This window comes from Nyctibius grandis, chromosome 11, assembly GCF_013368605.1.
Source record: "Nyctibius grandis isolate bNycGra1 chromosome 11, bNycGra1.pri, whole genome shotgun sequence".
In the NCBI taxonomy this organism is placed as follows: Eukaryota; Metazoa; Chordata; class Aves; order Nyctibiiformes; family Nyctibiidae; genus Nyctibius; species Nyctibius grandis.
The window spans coordinates 4,839,799-4,862,021 of record NC_090668.1 but is presented as its reverse complement, the minus strand read 5'-3'; the positions used below and the strand labels follow the sequence as shown (position 1 = coordinate 4,862,021).

Genomic DNA, 22,223 nt, shown 5'->3' with positions numbered 1-22,223 from the left:
ACTGCTGGATTACAGATGTTAGTATGGACACACCTGCCCGGTCCTACCAGCGTTCATTTTACTGACCTGCTGACCATGCGTTGGTCTAACCACTTTTTGAACGGATCTAAACCAGCAGCTTCCACAACCTCCCTGAACAACAAGATCCAGAAGTTTGTTGCCTGCTTTTTAAAGGAATCCTTCCAGCCCTAAGAGTCTCAGACATTTTAGACTCCCCAGGATAGACACCTGCTCCTCTGCCTTCAACTCAACTGCCCTTCTCTGTATGTTTTCCAACTCTGCTGAAGATGCAACGACCAGCAACGCACAACGCAATAAATTTAGTCAGACATTCACGTATTAAAATTCACTCAGCGTATTACTCAACGACCCTACTCTTTAATCAGATGAATATTTCAGCCCTCCAAAAAATAAAACAACAATACATACTACCTGTAGCAAGCAAGGGACCAGTGTGCCAACAATAACCAAGTCAACGCCAGGAAGATAAACCCTGACGGTCTCAACTGGCAAGCCGTGCCCATGCCAAACAAGAAGGGTTTTGCCCACTCACCTGCAAAACAGTTTCTTTCACAAGCCAAGAAAACCACACCACTCGCTGTGCTCCTCAACAGGAGCAAGCGTGGCAGACACTTGAAAATCCTGTTCGACTTCCCAGCAACAACTTTTCCCATTCAGCTGGCAGTGTGCTCCCAGCTTCAGAGAAGTTTGGCATTTTTTGAGGATGGCAGAAGAGCTCCAGAAGCCTGATTACACACCGAGGCATCTTCTTCATTACGCTCGTAGGATGAATTATGTATTTAATTAGAAGCAGCCTGAACGAAAAGCTGCTCAAGTTGAACACGGAGGATAAGTCTCACTTCACACAAGGAGGCAAACCCACGCAATAAAGCGGATGCCAGAACTGTCCACCTCTGTACACCGTCTCACACACGCTAAAAACTTCTCCCAGAAGCTGGAGTAAAGCGCTATTTTGTACAGATAAACTCAACCTTACCTCGAAGGCAAGTATTATCACTCACACAGGTAGGAAATTGCATCTGTATGAATCCACTTTGATCCAACGTCCGCTTTCAATCCCTAATCTTCAGCGTAGCTGTCAATTAGAGATGTTCGTTACCAAGTAATCTGTTCTATGCACCAAGTGGCATCTGTCTTCGTTGAAGCCTTAATACCCACTGGTGAGGATTGCTTTGAACCAGCAGATCACTTGTAGACCCTTTGAACCGCATCCAGTTATGGAGTTAATCTCTGACAACAGCAGCACTGGAAGCGTCAGCTGATGATCCAACACAAAAAGCTTTTCACCGTCACCGAGCCCCAAAGCTCCGTCCACCACAGAAAAACAGCCTTTATGTTTTGCTACAGATACAAGTAGAAAAAGTCCTTGTACCACAAGGTCACACCTAGCTTGCTAGAAGACTAAATTTAGCCACCTGTGCCTCAGGCAAGTCTATTAGGTAGGGGAAGCTTGGATACTGGTGGTGAGCACTCATCCAAGGGTAAATCCCTTGGAAGACTTGACTCCATTTAATTGCAAATGATCTCAAAGCTATTAACAGGGAGGCCGGTCTCAATTCATCAGAGGAGACGGATTTGAGTACCACACAAAACTAGCATCAGGACACCGCGATACTGTTTTAAGGTTGGTTTGCTCGAGTGGTGTAAACGATTACTACGTTCAACGTTAGAGTCGGTAAGAGAGGAGCTCGAGAAGATTTAACAGATGGGGTTTCAGCACAAGTGTATTTTAGAACACCTCCTTAGCAAGCATATTCCCTACTCTAACACGCCTCGTGCTACAGTTATAACACGCTATAGAAGAGCGGATCAACGAGAACGCAGGGATTATTCCAAGCTTTTGTAAATGTTAGCAGAGACTGATCGAACAGTTTGTGAAGACAAGCCCCGGTTTAACAAAAGGTGTCACAGTGAACAGCTTTGTCAAACATTTAATAATTTTCCAAGCCAAAACGACAGTGATGACTCAGATTCTTCAGCTGTGTTGGGTCTTAAGATCAGGATCAGCCACAAGCCCACAGAAGGACAACAGCACTCAAGTGACGTTCAACATCCAGGATCGCTGCAAGCGTTAAACAGAGTCTACCCATAGAAAAAAAAAAAAAGTTAAAGAATTTGGTTTCAAGACACTGCTGGGGAATATCTACATCATCTGCCTCAGTCCCGCAGGGCTTCAGAGACCCTGAAGAACCTATTTTGGTGCAAGAAACCCAAATAGGAGTATTACCTCAGTCACACAAACAAAATCAGGATTACTGAGATGACTGCACCAAGTCCAAACGAGCACAAGGTTTCTTAGAGTAAACGTTGAGTATATATGGTCCAACTAGACACCCGTAAGTCACACTCCGTCCCCTCGAGTCTCTGCAAACAGATGGTAACACAGAAGGCTGCCTGAACATCTGATGTTCACCCCACACATAGATGCTCTTACATCCAGCATCCTCAGCCATGAGGATGCCCGAGACCCTCAAGTTCCCCAGCACAAAACCCTGAGCTATTGCCACAGCAGCCAACAAGTTATCCCCAAAACCCTGTCTTCAATCACATTGCCTCCTTAATGTCAAAGCACTCATTTTTCTACGGAGCCCAGAAAGAACAGAACAAGTGGTTCCAAAACACCACGCTCCCAGTCATAGATCCTGACAAGCGAAGGCACTCTGGCATGCGCAAGAACTACTAACATTTAGAAAGGATAAAAAACACTGAGTATCAGTGCTGTACCCAGTAAATCTAGACAAAAAGCAAAGGACTGTGTATTGCTTGGGAGCCTAATACCGGTTTTCAATCTCAACCACCGAATAACATAAATTTCAGCAGAGATATTCTTCCCACAGAAGCAGAGCATGGCCTAACTCTGATTTACCATCACCGGTGTTGCATCTATCATGAGTAAAACTGAAGCCAACACTGCACAGAGCCTTTTCAGCATTCGAAACCTGTCAAAACCTTTCCAGACAGAGAACAGTTGGGAAGCAATATCAGATGCCACAGTGGCTGCAGGCCCCATCTCCGCCGCAGGCCCCATCTCCGCCGCAGGCCCCATCTCCGCCGCAGGCCCCATCTCCGCCGCAGGCCCCATCTCCGCCGCAGGCCCCATCTCCGCCGCAGGCCCCATCTCCGCCGCAGGCCCCATCTCCGCCGCAGGCCCCATCTCCGCCGCAGGCCCCATCTCCGCCGCAGGCCCCATCTCCGCCGCAGGCCTGATCATCCAGAGAACCTGAGGACCTCCAAACCCTCTAACCTGGCACTGATGCTAAGCCACCTGAGGTAGTCCATGGCTAGCAAAATGGGACTGCAACCACAGAGCAAACATTTTTCAGGGTGGGGAAGAACCTCACTGCCTGGTGGATGCACACAAAGCACATACTTTGAAACATTTATTTCCATCTAAGAAATTACTTAAGGCACCCGTTGCCACAATCCCTCCCTCCCAGTGCAAACCAGTGTTTTGTTACCTGCTACCACAGCCCCGCCAAAAAAGCGACAGCAAGAATGAGTCTTCGTGAGTCTCCTAAAGGTGAGACCTTTGAAGTCTAACTTGGACTTGAAAAGAGACAACTACAAAGTATGTGGTCTCTGCTTCATTAAAATAAGATGTTACGGCTTCTTAAGTTTCATTTGTTCACTGAAACTTGCTCTTTTAAGATCTAGGAAATCAAAACCAGCTGTAGAAACTAGCCTTGCACATTACAAAGGAAGACAGTTACAAGGTACTTAAGGACAGCCAGACCAGCCGAAACGGGGTTGCTACAGGATTTACAATAAAGCAACTCGTACCAACCGTCAAAAAAGTTGAATTGTTTCATTACACTTGCCAGAACTGGCGCTGTCAATGGAACAATATTATAACCCATATTTTAGAGGACTTCCTCTCATTTGTTTTTAATAGACCTAAAGAAGCAGAAGTCAGATCTACAAGGAATTTTGAGTCACGAGGAATGAAAGCTCGAAGACCCAGTAAGTCTGAGATGCTTGAGATTGCTACTCTTCAGAAATCCACCTAAAGAACTTTATCCAAGAGTAGTAATAATACCCCTTGACACCCACCCCTAAGGTATTTGTAAGCATTGATAAGATCCCCCCTCAGTCTGCTCTTCTCCAGGCTGAGCAGACCCAGCTCCCTCAGCCTCTCCTCGTAGCAGAGATGCTCCAGCCCTCTGATCATCTCCATACCCCTCCGCTGGACTCTCTCCAGTAGTTCCTTGTCTTTCTTGAACTGGGGGGCCCAGAACTGCACACAGTTACTCCAGGTGTGGCCTCACTAGGGCAGTGTAGAGGGGAAGGAGAACCTCCCTTGACCTGCTGCCCACACTCTTCCTCACGCACCCCAGGACACCATTGGCCTTCCTGGCCCCAAGGGCTGCTTTCCAGCAGGTCAACCCCCAGCCTGTGCTGGTGCGTGGGGTTATTCCCCCCTACATGCAGGACCCTACACTTGCCTTTGTTGAATTTCACCTCCGCCCAGCTCTCCAGCTTGTCCAGGTCTCGCTGAATGGCAGCACACCCTCTGGGCTATCGGCCACTCCTCCCAGTTCGGTGTCATCAGCAAGAAAAACAACCGCATCCAAAACTACCCTCCGACTTAGAAGCGAATGTGCAGCAGCTAGCAAAGGAACACCGAGTTTGGTTTGTTATTTCTCCAAACAAGATGTGACCCTAATTACAGGTGCCACAAAGATAAGTATTTAAGAAAAAACACCTGCAGATTCCAACCTCCTAAGCACCCAAGATTTTCTGCTATGTTAGATGAGTTAAATTATCAACTGAGCTCTACAGCAAATCACTAAGATGGAAGTGATCATGTTTTAAGTGCAACATAAAATAAATAAAGAAACACATCCTTCAGACTGGTTTCCTTCAAGGAGTTCAAGCAGGTTTCTCCTACAACTGAATTAACCTACCTTTAGCACTGAAGTACAGCGATTCCTTGTGGATTGGAGAAAAGGAGTAGCTCTATGGACAGCAGGTATTCCAGAGTTTTCTCAGCACCATCATGAACCGCATGAACTCACCAAGCTTTATCAATAGACATTAAAACACATATATGGGACGGCACCTACTCAGGATATTGAATAAATGATGGGGCCTCCTCTAATGTACCACGCGCGATACGGCCAGCTCGTCTTAGAGGACTACAGAAACACAACGGCTTCAGAAAAAAACACCACAGCAGATTCAGGACTGCAAAGAAACCTTCACTTCTTTGTAAACAGCTGCAATTTTCCAAGCCTAAAGGAATGTCATAATATAAGAAGGGAGGGGAAAAAAGAGGAGCAGGATGGCAGAGACAGATGTAAAAGCAGTTTTCCCATCTCACCACTGAACATCCTCAATTCCCACGTTAAATGCTCAGAGTAGCAAATCCAAGCTATTCAATTGTCGTCCACAAAGCAGAAACTGTCAGGCTAATCTTCAGGGTAGAATTGCTGTCAGCTCTTCAGGCTATTAAGATATTACCCAGAGGAGATTTGCTCACAGACGAGCGAAGCAAACCAGAAGATTCAGACAGGTAAGAGACACCTATCCATTTCAGAAGATGAGCTGCTCGAAACAGATCTGTACGAAAGTCAGGAGAAAACGGTGGTAACCTCACACCGATTGTGCCTCGTCGTTGGTTTTGCCAACTTCTAGAAATAAGCCACCTTTTAAAAGGTAGGGAGTGTCTGATGAACCAAAAATCAAGCAGGTGTTTTAGCAAGGAGTTAAAATACCTCCTCCCTCCATAAAAAAAGAAAGGTCTAGGGGGATTAATATTGAATATAGTGATGAAGCAGGCACAAGTAGTCTGAGATTTTACATCTCGATAGAATCACACAATGGTTTAGGTTGGAAGGAAACTGTAAAGTCCAACCTACCTGCCACAGGCAGTGACATCTTTCACTAGATCAGGTTGCTCAAAGCCCCATCCAAGCTGACCTTGAACACTTCCAGTGAAGAGGCATCCATGACACCTCTGGACAACTTGTTCCAGTGTCTCACCACCCTCATCATAAAACATCTCTTCCTTATACCCAATCTAAACCTTCCCTCTTCCAGCTTAAAACTGTTGCTCCTTGTCCTGTCACTGCAAGCGTGGTAAAAAGTCTGTCCCCATCTTTCTTATAAGCCCCCAATAAGGTCTCGCTGGAGCCTTCTCTTCTCCAGGCTGAACAACCCCAAGTCTCTCCACAGGAGAGGTGTTCCAGCCCTCGGATCATTTTCACTCTAACAGGTCCATGTTCTTCTTGCACTGGGGACCCCAGAGCTGGACATAGCGCTCCACGTGAGGTCTTGTAAGAGTGTAGTACAAGGGGAGAGTCACCACCTTTGAGGTGATTCCTTTACATCCTGCAGACCATGCTTTCCACACTGGCATTTCAGCCACCGTAGACTGAAGCCTTTGGTCATGTCACCTCATCTCTCTGCAGGTCAAGGTGACCAGTGCAATAATTTCATCAAAACCATGAACTTTGCAGGACTCCAAAGGTGTATCTTCAGTGACTACCTATTTGTGCAGGAACACACGACTAAATAACGTTGGGAAGGAGGCCCCGCCCATGGTCCACAAAGGTACAGCTAGCATATGATGGAGGGAAGTTTCTGGAAGGAAAATTCAGGCTGAGAAGAGGAAGGCAATGACCAAGAGCTGTGTGACAGCATCTCAAAGAATTGCTCCCACGCTCAGGCTTGGGTTCATTAGGAATTGAGATGGTTTTTGGACAACTGGAAGCCTGTACAAGAACGAGGACTGAATTAACCAAAATAGCACCTGGACACTGCCACTGGCAATCAAGATCGAAAGCTCCTCTGACACTTCAGAGGAAGAGCAGAGAAAACCAGCAGATAGAGAGGAGCATTATCTGAGGATGACGCAGCTTTTGGGGGAAAGAAGCTGATTCATAAGAACTTCACCTCCTCAAAAACCCCTACAGATGGAACAAGAATTAGCCATGTAAACATCAGAAGCTAGAAAAAAATCAATACAGTACAAGTAAAATAAGATGGAAAGACAAACCCAAGGCACAAGTGCGTTTCTACACAAACACTGGAAGTCTAGAAGTAAGATGGAGAAACTCAAATGCCCGTTTTTTGAGGGATAATATGGATGCGACCTGACTGTGCCATAGAAGGAGCAAAAGCCAATCCAGCCAGTACACCAAGGGTAAAGGTTCAAGAAGGAAACTAAATACAAACTAGTAAGGTTTTATTATTAAAAAAAAGAAAGAAATCCCATGATTTATTATTGGGTTAAATAATCATTAGACAACGTCTCCCAAAAGTTAAAATTGTGTTTCATGCTCAACATGCTGAGCTTGGCCATCTCCACTCTCCCTGCTTGACCCCAGTAAGGCAAGCCAAGCAAATAAGGCTTCGGGTGACAAAAGCACCACTCAGAAGAAGTCAAAGCGACAGCAACAACTTCACTTTACGCACAAAGTCACCAAGGAGAGGGATGGAGAAGTTCTCCACAGAGTTTCTTGGTTAAAGCTGCACCAAGGCACCTGACAGACACTTGCACCAGCTCTCTCAGAGCGATTCAGAGGCGTCTGAGCAACCACAAACCAGGCAGCCACGCCGGGCAAATCAGAGTTGTCTTAAAGAACCGACTAAATGGACACAGGGCTAATTATATTTTATAAAATGAAGTCATGTCTCAGAAGTCAGTTGGAGGTTGTTGTCTTTTTTTTTTTTTCTTTCTTCTTCCTGTTGCACGTGAACAAGGAAAAGGAATAATTGAAAAAAACCCAAGTATACGACCTGACAAGATCCTTCACCAAAGCTCTCAGGGGAACATAGAGTAAAAGGCAAAATCCTTCACGTAAGTAAATAACTGGTTAAAATAAAACAATAAGGAAGGGGGAAGAAAGGCATCGCCGGTCAGTTTTGTAGCGGAGGGGACTCGCCAGAGGATTCTGCTCAACTACACTGAGCCGTGCAAGAGAAGGCAGCAATAAGACGACAACATTTGCCACTCTGAATAATTCAACACGATCAGTAAATAAGAGCAATGACTCTAAGGAATTGCAGTAAAATCTCATGATACGAGTGGGTGATACGATCCAAAGCGCAGCACATCAGGAACAACCACCCTAACTTCAACTTAAAAAAACCTGACAGGCTGAACTGGGGAACAGGCCAGCAGAGTATTCCACAAAAACTGTAACTCTGTAGTTTTTTTGATCACTAACGAATGCCTGTAATTACACAGACAATAATACAGAACAAAATACAACTCCACAGCCTACGGCGTTTTCTGAGAGGCAGCCGCACCATAAACATCACCTGCTGATCCGATCAGCACCTCTGCCAACCTCCCCGACTCACTCGTGCCGTCTCTCCTGCCATCCCTACCTCAAGGAGCCTGGAGCAGAGCTGGCAGCGACATGAAGAGCAAGGAGAGACATGGAAAGGAAAGTCTAAACAGATGAGGACAATCCAGCCCAGTCAAGAGACCACCAGGAATGGAAAAGGTAGTTTCCTAAAATCGTGAATGTGAGGGAGAAAGCAAAGCAGCAATTTGTTCTGAATTTGTCTCTTGCTAGTTTTTTTGGACATCCCCAGGTCTTGTTTGCTGTCTCTTCGGCGTCCGTAGGCCACGTAACAAGCAGCCTACACACTCAGTGTCCAGCGCTGTGACTCTCTGTGCAAGGCAGTGAGGATCACACCGGTTCAAAGCGAGCAGACAAGCCTGTCAGAGAAGTGTGAAGGTTACTACATCCAACCACCTGGCTCAGGGAGGTCATAAACTGCTGGAGAGGGAAAAACAGAGCAGATTTCCCCAGATTAGATCTGCTGTATTTGAGTACTCCTCCCCTCCCCAGGCATCTGCTACTGGTTACTAGCAAGCAGGATACCGGGCCAGATGGATTCCTGGTCTCATCTGGTAGCACTTTTTAAGGCATTATCCAGGATTTCAGCTGTTAACCTGAAAATACGCAGCAGCCGATTGCTTCAGAAGAGCTGGAAATTAGTTTAAAAACCACAAAAAAAGGGGGAAACCTCAGTGTAAGGAAGGCAGCAAGTGGCTGTGGACTAGGCTGCGCTTACGATCTCACCCAGCTCCTAACTCCCCTCACAACGGAGCTCTGTGAACCTGCCTGCTTCATCACTCCCACCAGAATATTTTCCATCAGCGCCTTTGGCATAGAAAGTGAAGTTGTTGTCAACATAGAGAACTGGAACAGCATAAAAACACCTACGGAAGAGTAAGATAGATGAGGCAAGGTCAGACACTTCAGACTTCACAGGAAATGGCACTCTGACCTGGAAAGCTCTTTAATCCAAGGAAAAAACAGAGACACAAGGTATTAGCTTGTCACTGTGACCTGTGAGCCACCAACCTGATTCAGCTGGGCAGGACAGCAGCACAAAGAAACTACCTGTGGCACTGCACAGCATCCCAGAGAGACCTCCTCTGCCATTCTGTGCCCTGCTCCGGCCAGGGGCCTTCAGGGATTAGCTTTAAGCAAACACACGCACAAAAGAGAGCGACAGAGAACCTGGAAAAGAGCAACTGCAAGGTTGGTGTGCGTGGTTTGAACATAAGAAGCCAAGAGTTGAGCGCTTTCTGAAAGCGCCAAAGGAGAGAAGAGCTGGTTTTATACGAGGCAACACTGGCACAAACACAGACAGGTACATACCAGCCACAAATAAATTTATCGTGAGAATCTGGTGCAAGTTTTCAACTGTCGCGGCCAGAGAATAACAGAAGAGCTTTCCACACACAAAAAAAAAACACAGCAAGAAGCCCAAATTGGCCTAAACCAGCAAGGACTTCAGTTGAAAATCCACTGTTATAGACTTGCAGAGCAAAGCAGAGCTGTGCCTCGACCTCCTCGCAGCCCACCAGCTCTTAAAAAAATCAAAAAGTCACCAGTCGGACACTTTGCTGAGTCCAGAAAAAGCAATTTCAGGGCAGGCAACATTTGAAGAAACACTTGGATCTAAACAAAGTCTGGGTACTTATGCAAGGCCTAAGTGTAAAGCCCTGATTTTATCATCTCACCACGATCCTCCACACTAAGTACCTCAGGTTTGGGTTTTTTTTTCATAAGAATTATTTTTTCTACACACCATGATATTTAAATTCCTTTCTTATCTGGTCACACCTTGCCAGCAGTGACCTTACCTGTACAAGAACTCATTGCTGATATTTATCATTGGCAGCATCGCCATCTGATCCCTGACTCAAACAGCTCTCGTGTCAGCCTGGTTTCACACGGAGAAGACCCCTCTGTGCATCTCTCTACAACAGCAACATAATATAACCCACATTCTCCTATCAGTAACATCTCACTGCCTAGGCAACACTCCCAAAACTTCAGCAACTGGCAGGCAGCAAGGAATCCTCCGTGGCTTTTGCAGCCTGAAGAAAGCGACCTCCCCAAACTCGTAACTCAAAGGCGTTCTTTGTATTTTTTGGAATGTGTCTGTGGGAAAGCGCTACTAATATTTGATAAGAGCTTCTCAACGGGAACAAAGCTCACGCTTCTCAGTTCACCCGTCGTCCTCTCCCAGCAGGCTGGCAGAGACAGAGTTACCAACACAGCATTAAACTGGGGATGAGGAGAAGCTCACCATGAGCCGGCAACGTGCGGTGGCAGCCCAGAAAGCCAACGGTGTCCTTGGCTGCATCCCCAGCAGCGTGGCCAGCAGGGCTAGGGAGGGGATTCTGCCCCTCTGCTCCGCTCTCGTGAGACCCCCCCTGCAGTGCTGCATCCAGCTCTGGGGGAACCAACAGAAGGACACGGAGCTGTTGGAGGGAGTCCAGAGGAGGCCACTGAGATGATCCGAGGGCTGGAGCCCCTCTGCTCTGGAGACAGGCTGAGAGAGCTGGGGCTGTTCAGCCTGGAGAAGAGAAGGCTCCGGGGAGACCTTCTAGCACCTTCCAGTGCCTGAAGGGGCTACAGGAAAGCTGGAGAGGGACTTTTTACAAGGGCATGGAGTGACAGGACGAGGGGTAACAGTTTTAAACTGAAAGAGGGGAGATTGAGATGAGATCTGAGGAAGAAATTCTTTGCTGTGAGGGTGGTGAGACCCTGGCCCAGGTTGCCCAGAGAAGCTGTGGCTGCCCCCTCCCTGGCAGTGTTCAAGGCCAGGCTGGATGGGGCTGGGAGCAACCTGGTCTGGTGGAAGGTGTCCCTGCCCATGGCAGGGGGTTGGAACTGGATGGTCTTTAAGGTCCCTTCCAACCCAAACCAGTCTACGATTCTATGTTGAGAAGATGGTTTATTTAGGTAAATCACAGCCAGGAGCTGCAAGAAGGAAGAAGCAAGTCCTGAAGAACTTGGGGAGTGGCAGCATAAGCTGGTTACACATATGCATTAGGTCACTGATAAAAAAAAACAAACCCCAGAATCAAGTCTGAGATCACGCCCATGACAATGTGACTTCAACCAGGCCACTGTGAGCCCCGTAACGAGAAAGGGGGAAGATGGAAAACCCTCACATGAAGTCAGGACACAGGAGGCAGCAGGTCTTAACAACTGACCATGAGCTCGGACTTGGTACATGACACTTCAGTCACTGTTGAGAAAGGCTGAAGAGGACGGTCACCAGCAGCGAAACGGACTGGGAAGGTGACGATCCCGCAAGCTCTTTGGCCCAGGCCACCCCAACACCTAAAGGCTGACACTGTGCCAAACACCATGTATGGAAGTTTACCAGGTAAGGGGGGAACATACAACTTCTTCACGCAAAGCGGTTGTAAATACGCTGACGGTTACACACAGCGCTTTGTCTCCCTCAGACCCGGGAACACGACTGGGTTTAGGACGAGCTCCTAAGCCACCTCCAACCCCTGCTCGGGCAGGCCCCTGCCCCATGCTCCCAGCGACGCTGGGGACCCACAGGCCCCCAGAGACGTTCATTAACACCCTTCCCAATCCCACCCTTCTTATTAATTAGCTAATGACAGACAAGACACACAGGAGGGAGGCTGGGGGGAGTCACTGCACCCCTCACCCCACCGGTTCCCCCCACCCACGCCCCGGGCCGAGGTGCGATCCCCTCCGGGCGCCTCCCGGCGCTCAGCTCGCCCAACAGCCGGGCTCCCTCCGGGCTCTCCCGGGAGATTTTAAGGAAGCCCCCGCGGCCCCCTCCCAGCCCTCCCCCGCCGCTGGGGACGGCCGCTCTGTCTCCGCTCCTCCGCCCGGCTCCAGCCATTCACACCGGGCGAACCGCGGCCGCTCGCCCCGCACCGGGGAGGGCTGAAGCGCCGAGCCCCGCGGAGCCTCCGCCGCCACCGCGCTGAGGCGCGGCTCCGGGAAGGCAACCGGGCCGCGGAGCGAAGCGATCGTCCCCGCCGCCGCCCAGGCCCCGCAGCGACGGTGGCCCCGCTGCCCCCCGCGCCCGTACCTGGCTCCGGCGGCGCTGGACGAGCTGGGTTGGGCTGGGCCGGGCCAGGCCGGGCCGGGCTGGGCTGGGCCGGGCCGGGCCCCGCCGCGGCTCCTCCCTCCAACCGCGCTCGACGGGGAGGGCCTTGACCCGGAAGCGCTCACCCCCTTTACCCCGCCCCCCAGCGAGCACCGCCCTATGGCAGCAGCGCGCCCGCGCCGCCCGCAACCACTTCCGGGGCGGTGTCCGCCTTAGCAACCGCGTTCCGTTGCTAGGCGGAAGTGGCGGCCGGGGCGCGGCGGCGGATCGGGCCCCGGTGGGGCTGGGGAGGGGGGAGGAAAGCGAGCAGGGCCGGGCCTGGGGCTCAGCAGCCCCCCTCGCCGCAGCCCCGGTTCCTCCCGCTGCTTCCCGCCTTGAAAAACAAGCCGCCGCGTCTGGGAGAGGAGAAAATCTGGCTTTAAAAAGGGGAAAACATCCACAGCAACCGGGGTGATAACACAGCGATCTTAAAATTAGCGATGAATTAAATTAGCCTCGAATCTCCTCCGCCTGCAGCACCTCCCGGAGTTGTTGGTGACGAGGGCTGCAAAGCGCATTGGGAGGGAAAACGCGGCTCCTGAAACACCTCACGTGCCACCAAAAGCTCATAATGTCCCAGCTTTTAGTAGCCACCAAAGAAACGTGACGGGACAAGAGCAGAAACACGCCTGGGGTCATCACCCGAACGCTCCCGGTCCTGCTTGTGGCAAAGAACTCGACGTTTTCTGCACTAGCGTTTTAAACTGCAATATTCCTTCCAAATGGTTCAAAAACACCACAAAGAAAACCTTCATCCCCGGCATGCAGCTCACTGACCCCCAAACCTGTGGGCAAACTCATCAACTGGCCACGCAGTCACAGCTCGTCAGCGTCTGGCCGCTGCCAAGAACGAGCCACGGGTTAATCTTGAAAAGTCACCTGGATAATTCATTTAGATCCAGAATTTAGGCGTTAAAACTATATATTTTCCTTGCTACCTTGTCCCAAGGCCCGCCTTGTAAATTTTCCCCTGATGCCGTAATTAAGCTGAAAATAAAGCGCAGTTTTAGTAAATTTTAGCTCATATTTCACTTTAGATTTCCTGCTTACTGTTTCTTTTGATATATATGTGCAGTCTGCAGCCTCAGTTACAATATTGTACATTTTAAGTCATCAATATTAATATCAAAAATAGAATCATAGAATCATAGAATGCTTTGGGTTGGAAGGGACCTTAAAGATCATCTAGTTCCAACCTCCCTGCCATGGGCAGGGACACCTTCCACCAGACCATGTTGCTCCAAGCCCCATCCAACCTGGCCTTGAACACTGCCAGGGAGGGGGCAGCCACAGCTTCTCTGGGCAACCTGGGCCAGTGTCTCACCACCCTCACAGCAAAGAATTTCTTCCTCATATCTCATCTCAATCTCCCCTCTTTCAGTTTAAAACCATTCCCCCTCATCCTGTCACTCCATGCCCTTGTAAAAAGTCCCTCTCCAGCTTTCCTGTAGCCCCTTCAGGTACTGGAAGGTGCTAGAAGGTCTCCCTGGAGCCTTCTCTTCTCCAGGCTGAACAGCCCCAGCTCTCTCAGCCTGTCTCCATAGCAGAGGGGCTCCAGCCCTCTGAGCATCTTCGTGGCCTCCTCTGGACTCGCTCCAACAGCTCCATGTCCTCCTTCTGTTGGGGGCCCCAGAGCTGGACGCAGCACTGCAGGGGGGGTCTCCCGAGAGAGGAGCAGAGGGGCAGAATCCCCTCCCTTGCCCTGCTGGCCACGCTGCTGGGGATGCAGCCCAGGACACGGGTGGCTTTCTGGGCTGTCAGCGCACGTTGCCAGCTCATGGTGAGCTTCTCGTCACCCATCACCCTCAAGTCCTTCTCCTCAGGGCTGCTCTCAATCCATTCTCCACCCACCCTGTGTTTGTGCTTGGGATTGCCCCGACCCACGTGCAGGACCTTGCACTTGGCCTTGTTGAACTCCATGAGGTTCACATGGGCCCAGCTCTCCAGCCTGTCCATCCCTTCCCTCCAGAGTGGCGACCACACCACACAGTTTGGTGTCATCCTAAACTTGCTGAGGGCGTGCTCAATCCCACTGTCCATGTCGCCGACAAAGATGTTAAATGTCTTAATCCAGCCACCCAAACAGCCTGTCCTGGTATCATCATGTCTAACACTGTCCCCAGCTTCTGCTCTGGGATGATCTTATTTTGCACTTTTAGTGTCTTTTTGATATTACTAATGAAAAAAAGATATTAGCTTCACCGCGTCTTTGATAAAAGGAAGAGGCTCCGGGGATGTAGCACTTTTGCAAGGTTAAGATTCAGCACTCCCATTTTTTAAGTGCCGTAAGGAGAAAATGGTACAAATTCACCGAAGCAGCTTCTGTTACTCTGGAGCAGGATGCGCATCCCTGCAGGGCTCGGAGGCAGCTGCATTTTGAAATATGCTTCATCGTTCAGATAGAAATTGTTCCATCATCTGAATTCTCCCACATTTCTGCTCTGAACCATCCGGGACCTCCCAAGGAGTATAGAATCATAGAATCACAGAATCGTTTTGGTTGCAAAGGACCTTCAAGATCACCGAGTCCAACCATTAACCCAGCACTGCCAAGCCCACCACTAACCCATGTCCCTCAGCACCACATCTACACGGCTTTTGAATCCCTCCAGGGATGGGGACTCCACCACTGCCCTGGGCAGCCTGTTCCAGTGCTTGACAACCCTTTCAGTGGAGAAATTTTCCCTGATATCCAACCTAAACCTCCCCTGGTGCAACTTGAGGCCGTTTCCTCTCATCCTATCACTTGTTACCTGGGAGAAGAGACCAACCCCCACCTCGCTACACCCTCCTTTCAGGCAGTTGTAGAGTGCGATAAGGTCTCCCCTGAGCCTCCTTTTCTCCAGACTAAACACCCCAGTTCTGAAAACAATCATCAAACAATTCTAGTCCGAGTAATTCTTTTGGTAAGTCATATGAAACATGCGGATCCTCGTCAGCCCTCTGATGATCCCCTGGGAGTTTATCAGAAGACCGGCCCGTGTGTTGAAAGACATGTGAGGGTGAAGGCAGCTCGCAGCTGACCCAGAAATATTTCGGGTGAGTTAGGATCACCCCACTGGAGGTTTTACCAGCTGACACTCGGCTCCGCATCCTCAACCAAGACAGGTGAGAAGCCAGACTTATTCCCAAGCACCTTATTAGTAACAGAAAGGAAACATCCTGCTTTTATTCTTGAAATTGCTGCAGCGTCTCCGGTTGGGATGAAGTGAAGCGGCCAGCGGGAGCTGGTGGGCAGGACAATACCCCTTTGTCCGCAGCAGCGGGAAGGACAATGAAGTTCCTGTTCAGGATCAGGCACGGGGAGGCACCACCCCGACACAAGTGCTGGAGCAGCGTGGGCAGGGGGGACCCCGTGGGACACAAGTGCAAAGTGACTTCGTATCCTTTTGGGTAATGCTGGCCGTGAGCATGCAAAGAGAAAAAAAAATAAAGTCAAAAAGAAAACAAAGATTAAAAGAGCATTTTTAGGAGAATGAGAGCAGAGGAGCAACCACGTAGAGCGAGAAGGTACCAGGGTCTCGTCCTTCTCTCTCCCGACGGAAACAGCCCCTGTAATTGTTCAATCCAGAGCAGGAGTGTACGTGAACAGGCTTGGTGTTCACCAACATTAACAGTGCTCCTGTGCGAGAGGGCATCCTGTGCACCTCCCTTAGCATAAGCCAGCAGCATCTCAACTCAAAACTGCGGCGTCTGCAGCAGGGAGGCTTTGTTTCAAGGACTGGGAAGTAAAAAAGCCAGTGGTGTTAAGCAGACATCATACACACCACAGTGCAGCATGGTCTGGTAACAGCCTTGAAAGTCAGAAAGAGATGAAAATGCCTCATCTGGGGGATGAGGTCCCCGAGGTTTCACGTTGGATATCCCACGGCGGGGCAAGAATGTGCAGCCTGACAGCTGACGGCCTTTTCTCCCTCCTCTCCATCTGCTCTCCCCACTGACCAGCTGCCCCCCTGCGCATCACCAGCTGCGGAGAGCCGGAGGAGATCCTTCCAGCCCAGTCTAGCTAGATCCAACAGAAATGTTCACTCTGTCCTGTTTCGGACACGAGGGGAGAAAGACTCCGCCAGGAAAAGCTTGAAAACACTCTGGAACAGGAGGACTTTGTGATTATCCCATGTTGCTTGAAGAGCGAAAAGCAAATAACCCCCCACACCTTAGGCCACGGGGATGGAAAAGGGTGGGGGCCATCCCACCACGCTCTTTTGCCCAGACAAAGATAATTTTGCCCCGTAACATTTAAAACTCAACATATTAGACCCTCAGGATTTCTTCTCTTCTAAACACTGCTGTCTCCTCTCCTGAACACCCTGATTGTGCTCTGTTGTTTCTGGAGCATCCCAGAGTCCCCACCAAAACACATGTCTGGTCGTGCCAGCAGGGAACCCCCTGTGCTCTCACCCCATCTCCACGTCCCCCTCACCCCTTTCCCCCTTCCCATCCCCAGGTTGCTGCCCATCCGGTAGCGGCTCAGTCCAAGCTCCAGCTTGGAGGGAGAAGGGGCGTTTTGGCCATCTGGTGGGGAACATGCCCTTTTCCCAGGGGAGGAACCTTGCTTTCTGCTGGCCTGGGTTGGCTTGATGTACCAAGAGCCATCAAGGAGCCGTGGACCAGTGATGAACTGTTCACAACACAGGTCCATCCAACATCCCCCAGGAAAGGTCCAGGTGCCCCCAGCCTGGGTCAAAAGGATCTCCAGCACCTTTCAGGCATGTGTGGGTGTCCCAGTTGAGGTTGTTCTGGGCAGTTTAATGCTCATTAATGCTTTCAGGGCTGTGATGTTCTCGAGATCAGGGGTTGGAAAAATAATTTGGATTATCTACAGAAAAATCCACGTGTTGGAGATCACAGAATCACAGACTGGTTGGGGTTGGAAGTGACCTCTGGAGATCATCCTGTCCAACGCCCTGCCAAAGCAGGGTCACCCAGAGCACGTTGCACAGGGTCAAGTCCAGGTGGGTTGTGAATATCTCCAGAGAAGGAGACTCCCCACCCTCCCTGGGCAGCCTGTGCCGGTGCTCTGCCACCCTCAGAGTAAAGAAGTTCCTCCTCATGTTCAGATGGAACTTCCCATGTCTCAGTTTGTGCCCGTTGCCCCTTGTCCGGTCGCTGGGCACCACTAAGAAGAGTCTGGCCCCATCCTGCTTGGTAGAGTACCACGGGATAAAGCCCTGGAGGGAAGAGGAGCCCAAGAAAGCTGTTAAATATTCAAGGACCACCTCCTCCAGGCTCAGGAGCGATGCAACCCAACAAAGAGGATGTCAGGCGAAAACGCCAGGAGGCCTGCATGGATGAACAAGGAGCTCCTGGATAAACTCAGGCACAAGAAGGAAGCCTACAGAGGGTGGAAGCAAGGGCAGGTAGCCTGGGAGGAATACAGGGAAATTGTCCGAGCAGCCAGGGAGCAGGTTAGGAAAGCTAAAGCCCTGATAGAATTAAATCTGGCCAGGGATGTCAAGGGCAACAAGAAAAGCTTCTATAGGCACGTCGGTCATAAAAGGAAGACTAGAGATAACGCTGACCCTCAGGAAATAACGAGCGATTTCAGTCTCTCATCCATACACTTACACGTTGCCCGCAGTTGGCTAAATTAATATATGGGAAAAAGGCAAAAGGAGTGTTGCCCTGATCCCTGGCACAGTCCAGCGGTTGATAGCTGGAGATGCTGCTGACATCTATTGTCAGCTCTGGGTATTGATTTTTTTTTTAAGAGGATATTTATAAGCATGTTAATAAATCGAGATTAATAAATGGGTTAGTGCAGGGTCACGGCGGTGGGTCTTTTGCTGGTAGGTCTCAGCTCGCTCCCGTTCTCTATTTTATAAATTAAATTGAAAATCCTAACGAGGGAGGGCATTCACGAGCACTGGACTTCAGGTGGTTTTGTATTCCCCTATATTTTCCCCCTGCTAAAAAATCAGGGAGTTGCGGTGTTCAGATGGATTTAACCAAAATAGCATCGTTATCAAATCAGTCTGTAAATCTATAATGAGCTCAAAAGTGAAAACTACTTTGTAATAATGATAGTAATAATAACTGACTGCATTTCCAGCTGATCGTTCCCCTTAAGAGGTTCTCCAGACTACACCTTTCACCCCGAGACTCGAGAAATCCCATTGCATGGGGAAAACCTCTGTTACATGGTGCAACATTACACAAAGTACAGCAATACAACCACTTTATCCTTGCCTTAAATTCATTTTCAACACCGTACGTGACCCTGTTTTACCACGTTAAACTTTGTTATTCATTATATTGCTGGATCAAAGCATTTGTAGCCATAGATGTAAATCGTTCAGCAATATATTCGGGGTGGTGTGGTGCAGGTATAGCTCCCCAAGCAATCAAAGACCTACGCAGAGCTGTTTTAAGGAGAAATTATCTTATTAGAGGAACAACAGCTGGAAAAAAAAACCACAGATGAGCTTTTGGATATGGAAACCTTCTTCAAGTCGTCGGGGTCTTATCTATAAACTTTATTTCTAGTCATCTGGAGCTCTTTTGCTGTAGCAGTTTCTCCCTCTTAGATTTTTTTCCTCATTTTCAGAGTAGCCGGGTGCTGCTCCAGTTTCCCCTGCAAAGCCAAACTCACAAGTTAGCTGGAGCTAAATCAGCTGTCTCAGCCCCAGCGCAGCATCCCCGCTCACACACTGAAGATTACTCTCCCAAATTCCCACCGGGACAGGAATGCGCCCAAGCAAACACCTTTTCCTGCGTTTTGCCCAGAAACTGCTGTCCCATGAGAAAAATTTGGGCCTTAGCTTTAAGATTGCAGTTCCTGCTATAAACATTACTGTTTCCTTTTACCTGTGCAGAGAATATTTATTTATTAGAAGCAAAAGCAGTTTTAGCAGCTCCTTAGAACCACAGAACCGTTTTGGTTGGAAAGGACCTTTAAGATCATTGAGTCCAACCCTTAACCCAGCACTGCCAAGGCCACCACTAACCCATGTCACTCAGCACCACATCTACACGGCTTTTGAATCCCTCCAGGGATGGTGACTCCACCACTGCCCTGGGCAGCCTGTGCCAGTGCTTGACAACCCTTTTGGGGAACAAATTGTCCCTGATCTCCAATCTAAACCTCCCCTGGTGCAACTTGAGGCCGTTTCCTCTCATCCTATCACTTGTTACCTGGGAAAAGAGACCGACTCCCACCTCGCTACACCCTCCTTTCAGGTAGCTGTAGGGAGCAATAAGGTCTCCCCTCAGCCTCCTTTTCTCCAGGCTAAACACCCCCAGGTCCCTCAGCTGCTCCTCATCACACTTGTGCTCCAGACCCTTCACCAGCTCTGTTGCCCTTCTCTGGTCTCGCTCCAGCACCTCAATGTCTTTCTTGTAGTGATTGTAGTCCTTAACACCAAGTTTTGCTCTTTTATGAGATTTTACAGCAAGGTGGATGTGTACCAGGTAGGCAACTATTCGATCCTGAGCTCCTTTTGTGCATAGTGTTCACATTCCATCCTTCCACCATCTCTTACATTCCTGCTCCATCAGATTTTAATGACTTGTAGGACAGAGCAATCCAGAGCCTCTTTGTTAAGGTCTTCACCTTGACCATCGGCCTGGGAGAGCAGCCTTGATTTAATTTTGCCAAGAGCAGCTCTTAGACCTTCTCCCTTCCCCAGCTCGCCACTGCTAAACTCAATTAGCACAGGAGTTGACGCAGGTGACGTGCAGATCTGATAAGAGCGCAGCTTTTTTTGCTGGCTTCCAGGCACCTTTAGAGGACAAACTGTGACTGAGGACTCTAGCTAGTTCAGCAAGTCAAATGGCAGAGGAAAAAGCCACCCACGGTGCCTCTGTAGCCATGGGATGTGAAGGAGAGCTATACCCACACCACCCCAAATATATTGCTGAACGATTTACATCTATGGCTACAAAACTAGTCAGGATTTGCTTCATCCAAGAACGCCCTGACAGCCCTCGATACACCCCTTGAAGGCAGCATTGTTTGCAAGCGCCAGGGATTTTGCTGTTTAATGTCACTCCCCAGACCACACGCTCTGACAATACCGGCACACACCTTCCAGCAACGCCCCAGAGCCCCAGCTGCAGCCACGACAGCTGCGTGCATCGCTGCTGCTCTGCAGGCGGTTTTAGCTCTCAGTTTTTTAAAGTTTTTCTAAAGGAAGTGAACATTGAGTTCAAGCTGCATGTCCCAAGAGCCAGGCTACAGCCAAGCCCCGAAACTCCTCAAGCATACAAAAACTGTTCGTGTTGTATTTTGCCTCACTGATACACCCAGTGCCCATTCCTTGCCTGTCAGCCCCAATACCCAACACTTCTGCACCTCCTCCACCCCACACTGTTGTAATTTCAATTTACAGGGACTTGTGCTGCTGCTCCCAAGGTTAAGAGGAAACCCGCCATGAAACCCGCTCCTGAGACTGCCTCAGCAGTGGGCTGAGGGCTGAGACACGGGGCACTGGGGTGGCTGAGACACGGGGCACTGGGGTGGCTGAGAGACGGGGCACTGGGGCGGCTGAGACATGGGCACTGGGGTGGCTGAGAGATGGGGCATTTTAAGATCATCGAGTCCAACTATTAACCCAGCACTGCCAAGGCCACCACTAACCCATGTCCCTCAGCACCACATCTACACGGCTTTTGAATCCCTCCAGGGATGGGGACTCCACCACTGCCCTGGGCAGCCTGTTCTGATGCTTGATAACCCTTTCAGTGAAGAAATATTTCCTGATCTCCAATCTAAACCTCTCCTGGCACAACTTGAGGCCGTTTCCTCTCGTCCTATTGCTTGTTACCTGGGAGAAGAGACTGACCCCCCCCTTGCTACACCCTCCTTTCAGGCAGTTGTAGATAGCGATAAGGTCTCCCCTCAGCCTCCTTTTCTCCAGGCTAAACACCCCCAGTTCCCGCAGCCACTCCTTGTGATTCTCCATTCCCTTCCATCTTGTGGTGCTGGCACACGTGAAAGGTGTGAGCTAAGAGTAATATGGTATTATTCCATTTGGGATGGGTTTTTGTTTTTTAAAGAGTGAATTATGACACCCTAACCCTAACCATTCCCTCCTCTCCTGGCAAGCCTGTGTAGAGCTGTGATGACCTTATTGCAGTCTACAACTACCTGAAGGGAGTTTGTAGTGAAGTGGGAGTCGGCCTCTTCTCCCAGGCAACTAGCGATAGGACAAGAGGACACAGCCTCAAGCTTCGCCAGGGGAGGTTCAGGTTGGACATTAGGAAGCATTTCTTCTCAGCAAGGGTCATTTGCCATTGGAAGGGGCTGCCCAGGGAGGTGGTGGAGTCACCATCTCTGGAGGTGCTTAAGCAAAGACTGGACATGGCACTTAGTGCCCTGGTCTAGTTGCCATGGTGGTGTCAGGGCAATGGTTGGACTCGATGATCCCAGAGGGCTCTTCCAACCTGACTGATTCTGTGATTCTGTGATTTTTCCTTTCACACCAATGCCGCTTCTGCCCTTTTGATTTCAGAGGAGCTTCGCCAGTGGCTCGGCGGATGCTCCCACCCGTGGGCGCAGGGCAGGCAGCGGGTTTCAGGCTGGCGGCCCCTTTGGCTCTGCCACCATCCGCCCCACGCGCGGGCCTGGGCTGAGCGCGCCGGGGACACGGCGAAACCTGCCTGCGGGGGAGAAAAACTCCAAAATAAATAGTCTGTGGGTGAGATGGGGTTTGCGGGGAGCTCCGAGCGCACCTCGGTGAGGATGAGGAGGAGCGATGAGGCCGCAGGCAGCCCTGGGGGACTCCTCCCGGGGAGAACCGGGGCCCGGAACGGTGGCGCCGGGGCCGCGTTCCCGGTGGGGGGGGGTCAGGGGAGGGTGTGGGGCG

General features: G+C 50.0%; 1 protein-coding gene across 10 annotated transcripts in view; it reads right to left on the bottom strand.

Moving 5' to 3' along the window:
- CSNK1G1 (casein kinase 1 gamma 1) overlaps positions 1–12,476 on the bottom strand; it is a 127,279-nt gene extending 114,803 nt beyond the window's left edge. For all 10 annotated transcript variants that reach the window (XM_068410172.1, XM_068410171.1, XM_068410174.1 and 7 more), the window contains exon 1: positions 12,361–12,476. The gene's annotated coding sequence lies outside the window, so the exon portion shown is untranslated. The remainder of the gene's footprint in view (positions 1–12,360) is intronic.
- Positions 12,477–22,223: the final 9,747 nt, after the last annotated feature.